Here is an 18059-nt window from a genome sequence, read left to right as displayed (position 1 = left end):
TTCATTTATAAAAGATAAAAGAAGCCGACATGTTTCGAAACTTTCGACTCACACAGAGTCTTCATCAGGGCAACTACTTGCCCTTATGAAGACTATGAGACACAGACTGGTTTCTGAACTGCCCACAGCCCTCCTATGAGACACAGACTGAGTAGAAAACATTGTGCCATTTTATCATGATCATTAGTCAGTCAGGACCTATTATAGGTTGAAAAGTGGTGAAGTGGTCCTTTAAAAAAGAGAATATACTTTGCAATTTTTACTTTTGAATACTTAAGTATTATTAAAAGTAGTATTATTTACTTGTATTTTAAGTCAAGTACAAATTTGACAGACTTTCACTTGTTAGTTGAGTAATATAATCAGCACTACATAGTGTTGGGCTCAATGTTGTAAAAGGTGCAAATGGAATGAAGCTAAATACAATCTCAAGACTGAAAATGTAATGGTGATCTTTTAGGCGTGGTCATTCTAAACCTATTGTTGCTGCTTTTCCACATAACAGCCAACCAGATGAAGAAATCACAGATTTGAGGCATTCTGAGACCATTAATGTTCATGGAAGAAGCTTCTAAACTTGTATTCTGTTACTTCAAATACTTCAAATAGCCAACATTTTTCTGAAAGACTGTAGGCTTCTAAATCGGTCGTGGCAACTGAGAACTTTAATCCATGGGTGCATTTTATAGAGCGCCTTCATCCAAAGTGCTTTACAGTTGACACAACGTTCACACACACATTCACCCGTTCACCACACACACACACACACACACACACACACACACACACACACACACACACACACACACACACACACACACACACACACACACACACACACACACACACACACACACACACACACACACACACACACACACACACACACACACACACACACACACACACACACACACACACACACACACACACACACACACACACGTTTCACTTCACACACCCAAAGTGTTGTGTGCTGGCACTCTACACACTGTACTTTCTTTTATCTGTATTGTACTGTGTTTTTGTATGGACATAGTGTTGGGTGCCTGCACATAATGCACACATGGCATCAACGCATGGTGTTGTGTGCTCTGTCTTCCTTGTATCATTCATTTTTTAAGAGCCTGCCCAGGGACTACAGATGAAATAGCTTCGGCTAACTCTGGCCCATTTACATTGAGGTGAAAACTGACATGTTGATTAATGAGCTTTGTCCCTGTCAAATAAAGAAATAAATAAATATACACACATTCAACCGTTCACTTCAGTTCACACACACATTCACAGACACAGACGGCAGATTAATCCCTGTGAGGCACCAGCCTGCTCATTAGGAGCAATTAAGAGTTCAGTGTCCTGCACAAGGACACTTGGACACTGACTGTGGGGTCAGTGGGGGAGCCGTCATCCCGCTATCAACCTGGAAACCAAGCCTGCCTCTCTCTCCACTACCTCCTGAGCCACTGCCAAAGTCTGGAATTGATGGCGTCCCACTTTATATTGGTTGTGAAACTGTTATTCCCTTCCCTATCTTGCGATACTTCGGAGCCAGAAACGATACCTGCTGCCGTTTAGATCCTCAGATAAAATCATATACCGTGCACTCTGTGCACATCGAAAAGTAAGTGATTAGAAAACAACCTGTGATATGTCTTCTGTTATTTTCCAGATGTGATTACTTTACAAAAGGTCTCAATTGTTCATACATAATGTGTGTGTTATGAGCTGGTCCAGCCGGCTCCATTTACTGCCATGTATTCATTGCACTTCCGGTGTGAGTTTGGCTCCCATGAAAGTGTCCATGAAAGTGTCATGGCGCAGCCCAGTCACATGACCACTTCAATTCCTTCTCAGAGCTTCCTTGATGTAGTCCAGGAAGTAAGTGAACCCCAAGTGTTCCAAGTTTGGAAATACTAAAATATCTAAAAACACATATTATCCACATTAAAACCCCCAGGAAAGTGTTTCTCGTCTCCCAAACATCATTAAAATAAGATCTGGTTGCAAAAGGGGTGAAGTGGCCCCGTTTGCGTGTTTCAGCTTCACCGTGACCCCGTTTCTACTTGACACAGACAGACACAGAGCCGTCTGTACTTAGTTAGTAGATATGGTTGAAACTTCAAAATACGTCGCCCAAAATAAGCTCGCCTGTCTATAAAAAGCCCACTTATGGCCATGCCTGCTGCTAAATAGCACAGCCAGACAAACACACAGTTGACAGGCAGCGGGAACTGTGTGGAGCCGGTCACACAGAACCACAGATGGCCGAGGTCTCCATCAACTGGCATCGAGTATTCTAATTATTATTCATGTAAAGAGGGGCTTCTTTTGGAGCGGGGCGACATGGCCCAAGGCAAGGCCACGGCCCACCGCGGCAACGATGGAAAACAACAGGGTTCTTCTGCGTTGCACGCACACACGCACGCACACACACACACACACACACACACACACACACACACACACACCCCACACACACACACACACACACACACACACACACACACACACACAAACAAACACAAACTGAAGCACGTGCACACTCTCCCACAGTGACTGAAATAGAAGCAGTTCGTTCTGGAAGTGAATGAAACTTTTATAGTCCCAATGTGTTTTTCTGCTTGGTTTGCCCCCTTCAGCTCTTTTGTTACAGAGGGCCAAACGCTTACAGTACACAAGAAAGACACACTTTAGTCTCCAATGAACAGAGTGTGTGTTAGCCTCGTGGGCAGCCATCTCAGTGTGGTGGAGGAGCGCAGTACTGGAGAGAAGTTTCATTTCTTTTCATCTAAATTATTTATGTTCAGACTGAGGCAGAATTTGAAACATTTTATATTTGCTAAGTGAAATAAATGCACAGTGCAATCCTACAAGCATGAACAACAACTCACAACTCTCACACACACACACACACACACACACACACACACACACACACACAAGTTTGAATATACAGAAAGGCCTTGTGTACTTTGAACATGAACACATCACTCCTTTGAGAAGAACAGATTGAACTCATGAAGTCAATGAAATGACAAAAGCTGGCATTAAAGAAATCCATGTGGCATCTCATCAGATTTATGGCCTTTGCTCAGCACGCTTTTCAGACGGCTTAGGAATAAATCCAACAGTTGGCAATAAGGAAAGCTGCCCTCAGAACCATGTTGGATTATATTTGCAATCTTCGCTCAGCACATTTGGAAAAATGGGTTTTCAGAGAGAAGTGGAGAAACGGAGGCCACGCTTCCTCGAGCATGTTTTTACATCCCTTTTAAGTTCTCAATCAAATCAACAGCAGCCTCAAGCACCATTCCAGGGGATGCCATTATGCAAAGAAAATGTCATTAGCAATTTCACAATTTCACGCGCCAACGCAGGTAGCATGTCTCTGGGAGGCGGCATTAAGGTAAGAGACCACAACTATGAAGGCAACTCTATCACAAAGAAGATGGTGGATTATCTGGGGCAAAAAAAGGCCTCTCTCCACAAAAGACCATGTGCCAACAATGCCTATAATAAATCTGTGGGTTTTATGAATATTTAGTCATTGTTGATAAATAAATCATATGCGAGAGATAATGCATGGTCATTGTGGTTAGATAAATCACAGACAGGGTGATTTATATATATAAACAATGACCACTCAGCCATTCATTATCCTGCCAATTACACGGCTGCTTAATAGATGAATTAATAAATTGACCCAAAACACAACAAAACGAGGTATTTCCTTGCTTGTGGTAATTCCATTAGTGTCGTGCTGGCCGGTGTCTGCCCAGCTGCAGCACTGTCGGGAAAAAATGAGTTGATCAAATAGAATCCATTTTCGGGAACTGCATCGTCCATTTCTCGCTTCAAATATTTTCAAAAACATGTTTCAGAGCAATGTTTAGCCCTAAATGACATTGTGTGTGTTTACATGGCTGTCATGTTGGAAACAGCAGTAAATCAGCGGGGCACAGCAGGTGCTTTAATTGATGCTTTGATTAGGCATCGGTCTGTTATAGAGCGGAGTGGTCCGTTATGTTATCAAGAAATAATACAGCGCTGAATTCAGCGACTGGCCCAATCAGAATCAAGCATTCAACCAAGCCGTGTAATTAACAGTGTTATTCCTTGCATAATTATTGTTGCTGTCTCGTTGAGGAAGTGCAAACCACTGGAAAGAGCAACAAATAAATCATGCTAAGCAAATGTCAAACAGTTAACCCATTTAGACCCGAGGATGTTTCTACAAAATGTCTTCTAAATCCACAGTTTTCTGAAAACCCTATGTTTCCATGTCAGTGGTTCTCAAACTATTTCATGTCAAGGAGCCCCAGAATTATATGCAATTGGCCGCCGACCCCCATCTGAAAATATGTAGCTCCAGGGACCTCCCCAGAAGCAAAGATTTGAGTTAAAAACGTTTGCTCTGAAAGAATATATATTCAATGATTCGCGCCACATTTTTGTGATTTATCAAAAATAGCCGACTACAAGCTCATAGCGCGGCACTTGGTGCCGCGCTATGAGCTTGTAGATCTAGAGCTTGTAGATTTAGAGCTTGTAGATCTAGAGCTTGTAGGCACAATATTGTACATATAGTTATCATGTTTTTGAGACATCTCGATTATTGCCATTGTTGCGTTTGTGAATGAATGCATGGGACCCGAATGGTGTCCTTTTGGACTAATAATGTGCTTTGACTGTACCCTGTACGGTTTGGATTTTTATTGTCTGATAAAATAAATCAATCAAAGGACATGTATCCATACATAATACATATAGTGCAAAACTGTATAGATTAAAAAAAAGAGTGCGGAAATTAAGAAAAGGCACTGACTGTGAGCTTTCAAGCAAAATGTTTGATTCATATTAAATTTATCCCCCACTTTAGGCAAAAGAAAAGTTTCAATTTTGCAGCCCTGTTGATAATTACAGTAAATCACGTCGGACCGAACAGTCCAACATTTGTACGCAAGAACAAGGCCTGGATAAAAGTAGCATGTCTACCTCCGGGCTATTTGGCAACAAGAGCCTATTGAGGGAGTGTGCTTCCAGAGGCCTCCGAGCCAGGGGGTTGCACACAGGGACGTCACGTGCACACATAGACATCAAAGGGCGAGTGTGCTTCCAGAGGCCTCTGAGCCAGGGGGTTGCACACAGGGACGTGCACACATAGACATCAAAGGGGGCTTCAGCGCCTGCCCTTTTACCCGTCTGTAAAACAACTGCCCTTTTACCAGTCTGTAAAACAACTGCCCTCTCCAGACCACGTTTTTCACGTATTTTGCGTTGAACAAATTTGTTTAGAAATCCATGTCGTTACACCGCATCTCCACTAGCTAAAGAGTGCTGGGTTGCGCCCCGAAAATAGCTGATCTACAAGCTCTCAACGTGTCGCAGCGTGACGCGTTGAGAGCTTGTAGATCTGCTATTTTTTGTCCAAAAGTGCCTTCTTACAGCCCCTGACCCTCTAAAACTCTCTGCACGTCCCTGGTTGCACACAAGGGAGTGTGCTTCCAGAGGCCTCCGAGCCAGGGGGTCACACACAAGCAGTCTGACGTCAAAGTCCACAGGCAGCTCCATTATGGCCATCCAATAGGGAACTGCATGGTAGTGTAAGCATCAAAGGGAGACAAAATCCTTTACTTGCTCAAAAAGCGTCAGAAGAGAAAAGGACAGGCCACGATCATGTTTCACTGAGGGCACTGTCTCTCGCTCTAACACCCACACTATACGTTCCCTGGGGCATTGCAGCGTGACCTCTGTGCTCCACAGAGGGAGGAACCATTGTCTGCCGTTCACGAAAACTGGATTGGCTTTCTAGATGAACACAAACCTTTTCCTTCCTTCCTTTTCTCACCCGGCCACGGTTTTGATAGAGCACAAACCCCCCCCAGCACCGGGGCAATAAAACTGCCAATGCTGACAAGTTGTTCACAAAGGGAGGGCACTTCCTCCCCCCTGAAAAAGGAGAGTCAAGCAGCCCGATGTATAGTTTGTCATAAGACAGCGTCGTGCACTGGAAACAACAGATATATAAGCTTAAAGGGATTGTGATATTAAAAAAAACGTTTTTGTAATTGTTTTTATTTTTTGTAGGTTTTCTGAGCTCAATTGAGGAATTGCACGCAAAAAACCTGAACTTTTAACATTCAGTAGAGTTTCTGTGGTCTGGGGTTTTCTGGCTCAAACAAGTGCTCGGATTTTCCTGCTGACTGTGATGTCACAGCAGATGTCACTGTTTCCACTGTTTTGCCTGTTTTCATTGCAGCTCAAAAGGCTTCCAAACCCCAGAGAAAACTCCAGACCACAGAAAATCCACTGAATGTTCAAAGTTCAGGTTTTTGTTTGGGGTGTAATTGAGGTCATAAAACCTATAGAATAACGAAAAATAAAGAATTATGAAAATTAATGTCATGAAAACATGAGCTTCTGCAGTGGTTCCGGTTTGCTGTAGCATACATCGGGCATTAGACTGTGTGTCGTATCAGCTCAGATACATACTGAAAAACAAAGAGACTCTTCTTGTAGTCTGATCCACAGTTATGGCAGCTGTGGCAAATGGCAAGCTGTGGTCTATAGTGCCTCATCTGAGAGAGAGAGGAGGCTTTCCCCATGAAGGTAGCTTACAACCAACTGCCATCTGTTCCAATGATTACTGCTCTGCCCTGCAAGGAGAACCAGTAAATCACTAACATGTGGGAGAAAAACGGCTGCATGTCTCTCCGTCTCCATTGTCCCAACCACAGAAATAATAGCCCCTCCATACACAGTAGTGACAGTATACACTATGGTTAGCTGCAATGGCTGTGACCTTGCAGCTGACAGCACGGTTTGACCACCAATGTGGTCAAACAAAGCCTGTGGTAAAATTACACATCGGATACCAGTTCATGCAGCGACGTGCAGAGAGTGTTAGAGGGGCAGGGGCTGAAAATATCAGATCTACAAGCTCTCAACGCGTCGCGTTGTGACGGGTTGAGAGCTTGTAGATCGGCTGTTTTCGGGGTGCAACCCAGCACTCTGTATCTACTGGAGATGCAGGTGTTTAACGACATGGATTTCGAAACAAATGTGTTCAACGCAAAATGGTGCGTTCCAAGTTCAGGAGACTTCGGAAAAAATGCTATTTTCCTGAATGCTGCCTTCCGGCATGGCATGGAAAGGAGAGGCATTTGCATTTCTTCCACCATAGCAAATGCTGCATTTGTGGTCTGGAGAGGGCAGTTGTTTTACAGACGGGTACAAGGGCAGGGGCTGAAGCCCCCTTTGATGTCTATGTGTGCACGTCCCTGAGTTCATGGAACTCCCCTGGGTCTCCAAACTGCAGGAGAAGCAGCAATTATTTGTAGCATCTGGGGAATAATATAAACAAACTCATTTGTAAACAAGCTCAATCATCATCTACTGTATTAGCATTAAACTCAAATCCCAATCCGTGTGGTATCTGCTCCTGTGGATGGTTTGCCTACACCAAAACAATTAGGATTTACCAGCCCAATGATGGGGTGGTGATTCTCTAGCCAGGAGGCAGCTAGCTAACTAATTAAAAAATAGAGTGGAGTATTGTTCTATAAACAACAGATTGGATTCGTGGAATCTAGAGAAGACACTCAAAAGATCCCGTTGGGAGGATTTTGTTTGTGAAATGGATTTTTTTAATCCATCCCATGCACATCTCTTATTAACTCTAGTGTAGCAGCGGGCGTGGGTTTCTGGACCCACTGAAAAATCAACCATTCATTTTTCGCATAGAGATTTACAAAAATATTTATATAAATTATTATATTTTAAGCTTAGAATCAAGCCATCCAGGATGCTGGTGAATCATGACCATAAAGCCTTTGATTCTGTGAAATAATAATAATAATAATAATAATAATAATAACATTTAATTATATTATATACATTTAATAAATACCCTTTGTTTGTTTAGCAGGTTTCATTTTTCTTTCTTCACAGAATCAAAGAGTCGCGATCCTGGATGTCTTGATTCTAGGCTCAAAATAATTTATATAAATATTTGTTGTAAATCTCTATGGGGAAAAATGAATGGCCGATTTTTCAGTGGGTCCAGAAAACCGCGACCACTGCCCAGTGCCTATGCTCTATAAGCCTTTAACTTGACAGTGAAACATTGTGAAAATCAACATTAGAATGTTCAGTTCTCAAAGTCACAAAACCCAAAAGGCTTTATACAGAGTTGTTGATTAAATCAAGTAGTCAACAAATTCCTATTAGCCGACAGACAACATATTTCCTGAGTCACAGACTCGCCGAGTATAGAGGCAGGAAGTACAGTACAGTATGACATGAATTTGGAGACAAGGGGAAGTGAACATAATTGAACATAATTGCTAAACGTCGTGATGATAATACACAGGAAATACCCTCGAGTTTCATAACATTTCGCTGAGCCTCGGTAAATAACCCACGTAAGTCCTTTCATTTCATAAAGTTAATAATGACACAAGATAGTCCTTGTTCGGGAACGGAACAGTAAACTGTGGAGACGCGATGCCAAACAGCAAACCGTGAGCAGCGCCGCTGCCCGCTAGAAGTCCAGCTGGAATTGTGTTTCCGTCATGCCCGTTCCTCTACGCATAATTAGCCACTGCTGAAAGCAATTAACCCGCTCTGGACGGGAACCCCTTTTGGTGTTTTAAGCATTAGGATATACTTTAGCTGTTGAAAAATAGCAGATCTACAAGCTCATAGCACGGCACCGAGTGTCGAGTGTTTGAAAAATCGTGAAAATCTTTGAATATACATTCTTTCAGAGCGAACGTTTTTTAACTCAATCAAATCTTTGCTTCTGGGAGGTCACTGGAACAACATATTTTGAGATAGGGGACTGCGACCAAAGTCACAACATTTTGGGGGTCCTTGACATGGAAAAAGTATGAGAACTAGTAAACTACTGACAGAAACATAGGTTTGTTTTCCTAAATATTACAGGATTTAGAAGAAATGATTTAGAATCTGGTGTCGGGTCTTAACGGGTTAAAGGCCAGCAGCTATACGAGGCTAATGAGCAAGGCAGGGAAATCAAACTAGGAACTGATGACCACACAGATTATGACAACGAGTCCAATTATAATTACGATGCCCTTGTCAGCTTCGTCCCGCCTGGTGACTCTGACCCATCCACGCGTCTGTGGAACACATCAAAGTGTTGTGGAAACGCAATGCGTTTCCAAGAGCCCTGCATGGGCTTGGAGCTCAGGGGAAACCCACCCCTTTTTGCTTCCACAGACTAAAATAAATTAAATTACATTGGTATGCGTGCCATACAGTATTGTACATACAGGAGAGATCAGCATGGTTAGGTGTAGAGAGAGAGGTTTGCAGAACCTGAATGCATGGCCAATATTATGGCCGCTGTCGGGCACAAACGTGTGATTTTCATGAATGAATGAATGAATGAATGAATGAATGAATGAATGAATGAATGAATGAATGAATGAATGGCGTATTTTATGTTATATACAGTATGCATGTGTCGCACGACGTGGAAATTGTCGATCCACAAGCTTGTACACAACAGTCAATCTATATTATCTATAATCAAGATATTCCTTGAGGCTAGCCCACCTACAAGCTCACAACGTGTGGTTATTATTATTGTTTTGTGAAAAGTAACAGCTTTGGACATTCAAGGTTTCCCTCTTATGTCAGGTCTAGTTGGACCGCACACTCACTGATGTAGTACAGTACAGTACAGTACAGTGTATTTAGGCTCACCATTTTTGAGACGCACGCACGCACGCACACACACATAGACATGAGATACGAGTATAAATGCACACACAGATGTTGGCATACACAATATGCACATGCACTTGTGCATGCACTTGCGCACTCTCACACACGCACGCGCGCATGCCCACACACACACATGCCCACACACCCACCCACACGCCCACACACACACACACACGTTCTCTACTGCTGTCCCCTACGTTAGAGTCTCTCCTCTCCATCAGGGGACTCTTTGATGTATATTTGTGTGCATGGATATAAAGCACAGATCGTAAACAGCAGGACACCCCCCACCTCCCTACCGGCTCCATGATCCACGCAAACCAATGATGCATGCTATCCGGGGTGGGTGGGTGGGTGGGGTGCGGGGGCGGAGGAGGGTAGTGGGGATCGGGATTGGGCAGAGATGGATGGAGTACCCTTTTTCCTCCCTGCAAAGTCATTATGAAACACGTCACTGACAGAGTGCCCTGCCATTTTGCATTTCTGGATTGCAGTTTACCAAAAGCCAGGAAGGGGTGGGGTGGGTGGGGGGCGTGGGTTATATTTAGATGGACGGAGCACACTGGAGGGGAGGAAAAGGACAGACCACCCAACGTCTGTTACTGCCTCACACTTAAAAACCCAATATGTTTCTCCAACTGAAGTGTATATATTTACATAATATATACACGTATAAAAGTGTATAAGCATGTATGTTTTCATACATATATGCATGGCTACCTGTGGTGCAAAAGCAGCAAAATAAATTATATTGTATGACTTCAATACTACAAAAGAAAGGTTTGTGCTATATATGGGCTGACTGACAAATAAGGTAATGTTACACACCGACCATACACAATATACTGGCCAAATAAAAAGAAAGGAAAGTGTAGTGTATGTAATAATAATGATAATGTCTGCTCAAAGTCCAGTGGTGGAGAAAGTATACTCAGTACCAGCATCAACTATTTATTTTCAACTAAATGAAAAGTCGCTCAGTCAGATGTGTGCTTCTGAGATAGTACTGGATTACTTGCATTTACGTATTCAGAAGTACATGACATTTTCTAAAAGAAAAATAAATCACACCCATGTGAACTGAGCGGTACTGTACGATTATGTACCCATATGTACTGTATTCTGTGCAGTACTCTATGTATTCATACTGTACTCGTACTGTACTGTACCAAGTGTGTACGCATACTGTACTGTATGTACTCATACTCTACTGTGCCCAGACAGACAGACAGACAGACAGACACACCAATGTTACACTAGTGTAACATTGGTGTTACACTAAAAACTCAGCTTCCCATCATGCACCTGCACATGTGTGAAGCTCAACAGCACTTTGTCACATGTTGGTACCCCAGACAGGACATAGACACACAAAGTTAAATGTTGGAGACGGTGTGCCAACTGCTCATACACTAAATCAATCTTAGTGAAGATAGCAGGTCTACAAGCTCACAATGCATCGCATCGCAACAAGCTGTGAGCTTGTAGATCGACGACTTTCAGCAAGCAACACGTGTCGTGTCATGGTGTGCAATGCCTTGAATATTGCCGGCGATGTTCCGCTGTCCGCAGAAACAATTTGAAATTAGGACTGAAAAGGCTAGCTGGTCTCAACATCTTGCAATGCGACGTACTATTTTAAAATAGGGTTTAAGTGGTTGAAAGGTGCAAAAACACTCAAACTCCTCACATAGAGTATAAACTATAATAATATAATAAATGACAGCGAAAATTGACAATTTTTTTTGCCACCAGAGCATTTAACTGGAAAGAAAGGATGCTGTCAGATGATAGACAGCTATGAGAACACAGGCTGAGAGGTGGGGTCACCTTCACCTGAGACAAAACAACTGCTCTCCTGATAAACCATTCTTCACCAAAACATCCACAATAAGAGTCACATTCTGAAAGCCCTGTGAAAGCTTTCAAATGTAATCAACAATATACAGTACATCGCTGATTTGCTCACTTCCGAGCAAATCCATAACCCAACTACAGTGACCACATCCTCACTAGTCACTGCCTTTTGCGTGCCACACACACACACACACACACACACACACACACACACACACACACACACACACACACACACACACACACACACACACACACACACACACACACACACACACACACACACACACACACACACACACACACACACACACACACACACACACACACGAGCCATATGCTAAGTCTGATAAGAAAATAATGAGGCTGTTTATTGACGGAAGGCCTCCGTACCTCCTTCGGACTTCAAAGCAGTGTCTGATGACTTCTTATGAGTCATCCTCTCTCCGAGCAACCCGCTCAGCGTTCAACTGTCATCGGTGGTTCTTTCAGGAGCATTTGGACTGCAGTGACAGTCGTTGCCCATAATAAAACAGTCACCCTGTGACGCCACAGTTCTCTTTGGTCTACAGTCTACAAACAGAAACACAATGCTTTTTAAAAAAAATCTTTTTTGCAAGTAGAAATATATCCGGGTCTTACAGGGCAAACATTGGTTCGAAAACAGCTGATCTAGGCAAGACAAGGCATAATTTGTGTATAATGTTTAAGTATAGAGGGAAAAAAGTGGAAGATCACAAGGCGATTATTCTGTAATTAGGGTTGAAGTTGTTTGTGTTCTTTAATGAACTCTTCTTCTCTTGATCTTCCGGGACGCTGCACTGCGGCTCAGCGTGCCTATATTCTTTCCATTTCTCTGTTATGTCATATTGTGTGTATATGTGTTGTTACTGTATGTCATATTGTGTGTATATGTGTTGCATACAAGTCAAATATCAGTATATATCAAATTAGTCTGAAAGGTACTTTCTGGAACCGAAAATGGTTCTTCTATAGACTATGCCGAATGCTCTGAAGAAGCAGTTTTGGTTCCACTTATCACCTTTATTTTTCTGCGTGTTTAATAATATCGTATGGTGTGCTAGCCAGATGTTCTTAGCTGACGAATGACGTTCAGGAACTCCCAGCAGGCAGGCAGGCAGGCAGGCAGGCAGGCAGGCAGGCAGGCAGGCAGGCAGGCAGGCAGGCAGTAACAAAATCCAGTTGCTGCTGGCAGTCCCAATGTACTTTTAACCCCTCTGGCACAAGATAATAAAATCAACCAAACTCACCACAGTCTACACTACAGTATGTCCTGTCCTCTTGAAAGGGGAAAAACAAAAGCCTGTCCTCGTTTGTTTTTTTTAAAGGTTGAACTGAAACAGTCTTTCTTTACAAAACAAAATACGGAACTGTTCCCACGCAAATGTTTGACAATTATTTTAGCTTATTTTATTGAGACCATAAAATGAGTTTTCTGAAAGTAAGCAGACTTGCTGTACGTTTCATTTTATAATAATTATGGAACACAAATTGAATTCAACTGATTTTCCGTTGATTAATTACATCAGGCTAATCATTTCACCCATATGCTGCCCAATAGTGTCATATCCCCAAATTCAAGGTACCAAAAGTTAACTCTGCAAACTACATTCAAATTGACCACATTGGTACCCCTGAGTCGTTTTAAAACCTTGGTGAGCACACAGATCCCCAAAATATTATATAACTGTTTTTAGATCGTTTTGAAATTTGTCTTCTATTTGTAACCTACCTATGTAATTCACATACCTTTTGTTTTCCTTTTCCTGATCTTGTGATGTTTTTTTATACGATATTGTATTACTCGACGACACTGAAAATTCACATACCTTATGTTTTCCTTTTCCTGATCTTATGATGTATTGTGATGTTTTTTATACGATATTGTATTACTCGACGACACTGAAAATTAATTTAATGACTTCGAGAATAAATAAAACTTGAATGAATACACAAAGGAAACATTTGAGATTCTGCCATGTTGAACAGTTTACACTGGCCACTATCTGGCTGTTCTGTGTGACCGTTATCGTTATCAGGAGACCCAGGATTTTAAAAGGCCTCTCTCAACTCATGCCAGTTTATGAGCACTGGCAAAACATAGTCCACAACTTTTAAGATGACTGACAGGACCCATTTGGAACGTCTTAAGAGGCTCGCTGGGGAAGCTTTGATCAAAATCACATCCGACCTCTAAAACTAAACACCAAACGGTGACATCTGGACGACAGGGGCAGCACTGGCAGAGGTCCTCATCACTATGATTCGATATAGTCTGAACGTTCCTTCTACTGTAGTCTGTACACTATAGTGCTTACAGATGTTTTGCATCCTTGGCCAGACGTAGATAGATAGATAGATAGAACATGAAATTGTAACCACCTGGATTCAAACGCATGTCTTCTCTCCCCCCGTGAGACAATATTTTTTACAGCTCTAGCAGTGATTCTCAACCCGTTTAATTTCAAGCGCGCCCAGTTTGACATGCATATTAGTCTGGAGACCCCTGTTTAATGGCATTTCTATTGCAGGGACCCCAATTTAAATAGGCTAGTTAGTTAGTTGCTGCGAGAGTGAGGTCTAGCCGACACCAACTCAGGATTCCTGGATCGCTGCCCTCCACACATTCCTATCCAACATCAGGTTCTTGAGCTCTGCAGTGTTGTTAGCCAAGCTGTCGCGCCGCAGCAGGTCTACATATTGTAGCTGGTAAATAGGATAAAATCAATATTAATTTAACTCTGAGAGTGTACAAATGGAACCAAATGTTAGGGTCCATTTGATTCCATCTGTACACTCTCAAGAGTTACAGACTCTTGGGAGGTCCCTGCACACCACTTTGGGAACCAGTGCTGTAGGCATCAGGTAGGGCTACTCTGCTACTATATTATTATGCCATGTGTCCCCCAGATTCTTGTTCCGCAACAAACACACACACACACACACACACACACACACACAAACAGCTGACTCCACCTTATAAGCATTTATTTTCATTTAACCTTCGTTAAACCAGGCACCCATACATATAACCGTCCCATATGGCAAAAAGCGAATTAAGAACAGATTCTTAGTTACATTTTGTGGCCTGGCAAAAGGAAAGACCTCTTGAGGCCAGGGGAACTATCACCAAAAGGACATTAAAGTTAAAAAACAGATTAAAAACACCACAATATAATAATCACCAATAGAAAAAGGACACAATAAATCTGTACTGTACTGTACTAGCCCTCCTCCCTGGCCTGTGTGTGTCTGTGTGTTAGGCTGTGCAACAGTGACACTTGGTGGTGAACAAAGGCTATAAGGCTATTTCCGTGCTCGGACACATTTTCGTGCTTGTACACAGGGGACCCCCACACACATAGCTGTCTATAGGAGTGGTTGCACTTCATTTCTGCAAGAGACCAGAAAAGACGACAAATAAACTGAGCTAACAGCCTGAAGGACAGCAGCATGTGATGTCCATGATAGAATCTGAAAAAGCCCGGTGATACAGTTGTAAATGTTTTTTGTAGGTCATTCCAGTGAGTCTCTGGCTGCTGCTGCAGTCGACGACGAATCCAAACCAGTGTTGATTTCGTCAACTAAAACTAAGATGAAAAATGTTCGTCGACAACCTTTTTCCACTGACGGAAACTAAATGAAAACTAAGCTATGATGACTGAAACTAAGACTAAATATACTGACTAAATAGCTGATCTACAAGCCCACAACGCTGTGGGCTTGAAGATTGGCTATTTTCAGCAAGTGAAACAATCTCAATCTGTCATTATGACTGCATCAAGGCCTGCCTAAATACATTTTGTTCGACTAAATCAACTGTAGATATAGTCGACTAAACGACTAAAATCATATGATATTTAGTCGACTAAAACTAGACTAACACTAAAACATTCCAGGTGATCGTGATCAAATAAAAAAGTTGCTGCCAAAAACACTGATCCGAACGCAAATTTGGTTTTGGTAAATCTTCGACAGAATCAAGTGAGCATAACAGGTGTTGTATACAGCAAATTATGTACGCAACAGCTGACACAGATGGGGGTGGAGTGGGCGGGGGGGGGGGGCAGACCAAGGAGAGCAGAGCGATAGAGGACATCAGGCTTCCGTTGCAAGCCGATCTGTAAATGTCACGACGATAATCAAACCAGGGACGTGCGCACAGAGACATCAAAAGGGGACTTCAGCCCCTGCCCATTTACCCATCTGAAAAACAACTGCCCTCTCCAGACCAGGAATGCAACATTTACTACAGTGAAAGAAATGCAAATGCAACTCCTTTCCGTGCCAAGCCGGAAGGAAGGCAGCATTCAGCAGTCTCCTGAACTTGAACACAGTATTTTGCGTTGAACAAATTTGTTTAGAAATCCATGTCGTTACACCGGGTGCAGTACTTAGTTTAGACAGTTTTTGGTTTAGACTAGTCATTGGTTAGACCAGTCATTAGTCCTACAACTACAACCTATCTCAAACCCTCACCCTAAACCTAACCTCCCACGGGGCAGCACACCTAAACCTAACCTTAACCCATGTCTAACCAATGACTAGTCTAAACTAAGTATGCACCCCCGTTAAACCGCATCTCCAAATTCTCCACTAGCTAAAGAGTGCTGGGTTGCACCCCGAAAATAGCTGATCTACAAGCTCTCGACTCATTGCAGCGCGACACGTTGTGAGCTTGTAGATCTAACCCATTGAGACCTGGGGTTGATTCTATGGAGATAGATATGATTCTAAAAATGTCTTCTAAATCTAAAACGGTTTTCTGAAAAACCTATGTTGTTATATCAGTGGTCACTAGTTAGTTCCTTTTCACAGACAAGGATACCCAAAATGTATATACATTTCACCGGTCTGCTATTTTTTTTAAATCGTGAAAATGTGGCACAAATCTTTGAATATATATTCTTCCAGAAGACTCATTTTATTTTATCAGGCATAAATGGGTTAAGTTGATTGAGCTGTCTTTGCCACTGTGTCCACACAACGGACCTACCTTCATGGTGCGATGATGGAACTCTCCTTTCTGGTCAGTTGACTGGTCAGTCGGTCAGTATCAGTGAAAGTGGAGCACATTCTGTAGAGAGGAAACCCAATTTTACATTTAACCTTAACTTAATGTCACTGTGGCATGAGAAAGGACAGAGTGTTGTCTAGCCAGATTCCCAAAATGTCATTATTCAGTAACATGGTCTAGACTAGAGTAGTGCCAAGGTCAAGGGTGGGTGGAGATGCTAGGGGCATTCCCTGATGAAGGCTTAACCGCCCAAACGTTGCATTCTGTCCGCTACCTGCTGTCCTAAATAAAATATTGGCACTCTGGCTATTGGCGTGTGTGGCCACTTTCTTGTTGTTTCAAGATTCCCTCTTCAGGGGGAATTTGAGGACGCACAGCCCTGTCAACCCAACCACAAGACTTTGGTCTTAGAGGTGTTTAACTGAAGGTGTCAGCTGGAGATATGGCCCCGACGGCCGCTTGGACTATTCTCAATTCATCCTGAAGAATTTGACACTATAATAAAGTGTAATAAATCTGCTACAGAACTGGCTGTTACAGTATGTCTCAATTGTGACCAGGTGTGAGGTGTGTCTAATCACATTTTGCTTAATTAAATCCCATGATGATTCTCCCTGAATGCTTCCACTCTGCTGCTTCTAAACGAATTCAAACCATAACCATGTTTGACAATAAAAAGAAAAAATAGAAAACTGTGTTTCTATTACATAACATTTTTGAGGGGCCAAGGCCCCTCCTATATACAACTGTTGTCCCCACACGTCTCAATATTGGGAGGCAGACTTCGGTTCAACATTTAATTAAGGATTAAGGTTGGTGAGGGATCCGTTAAAACGACCGGATTAAGGTTGGTGAGGGATCCGTTTAAACGACCGGATTAAGGTTGGTGAGGGATCCGTTTAAACGACCGGATTAAGGTTGGTGAGGGATCCGTTTAAACGACCGGATTAAGGTTGGTGAGGGATCCGTTAAAACGACCGGATTAAGGTTGGTGAGGGATGCGCTGCTCCGTCCTTGCAGTTATGGTTAGGGTTGTTAGGGTTTGAGGTGGGTTGTTGTTCGGACCATTATGCCATCGACAATGAAAGGAGAAATTAGGTCAAATGTCTGCCAAATATGACGTAAATTTAACCTTCCAATCACATAAATTCAGTTGTTCATGAGATGATGTATAATGATAAGAGCGCCCCTCACTTCACAGTACACGGGTGTGATTTTTTCTACCTGGCCCTTCACTGCATGGAGAAAGAAAATCACACCTGTGTGAACTGAGTGGCTCTCTCTCTCTCTCCAACAGCGCCCCTACTGGTACTCATAGTCATATACTGTTGCTCATTAACGTCACACTCTCTCTCTCTCTCTCTCTCTCTCTCTACACAACAGCGCCCCTACTGGTACTCATAGTCAT

The sequence above is a fragment of the Protomyctophum bolini genome, assembly GCF_963924005.1.
Source record: "Protomyctophum bolini genome assembly, chromosome: 23".
In the NCBI taxonomy this organism is placed as follows: domain Eukaryota; kingdom Metazoa; phylum Chordata; class Actinopteri; order Myctophiformes; family Myctophidae; genus Protomyctophum; species Protomyctophum bolini.
This window is presented reverse-complemented; position numbering follows the sequence as displayed.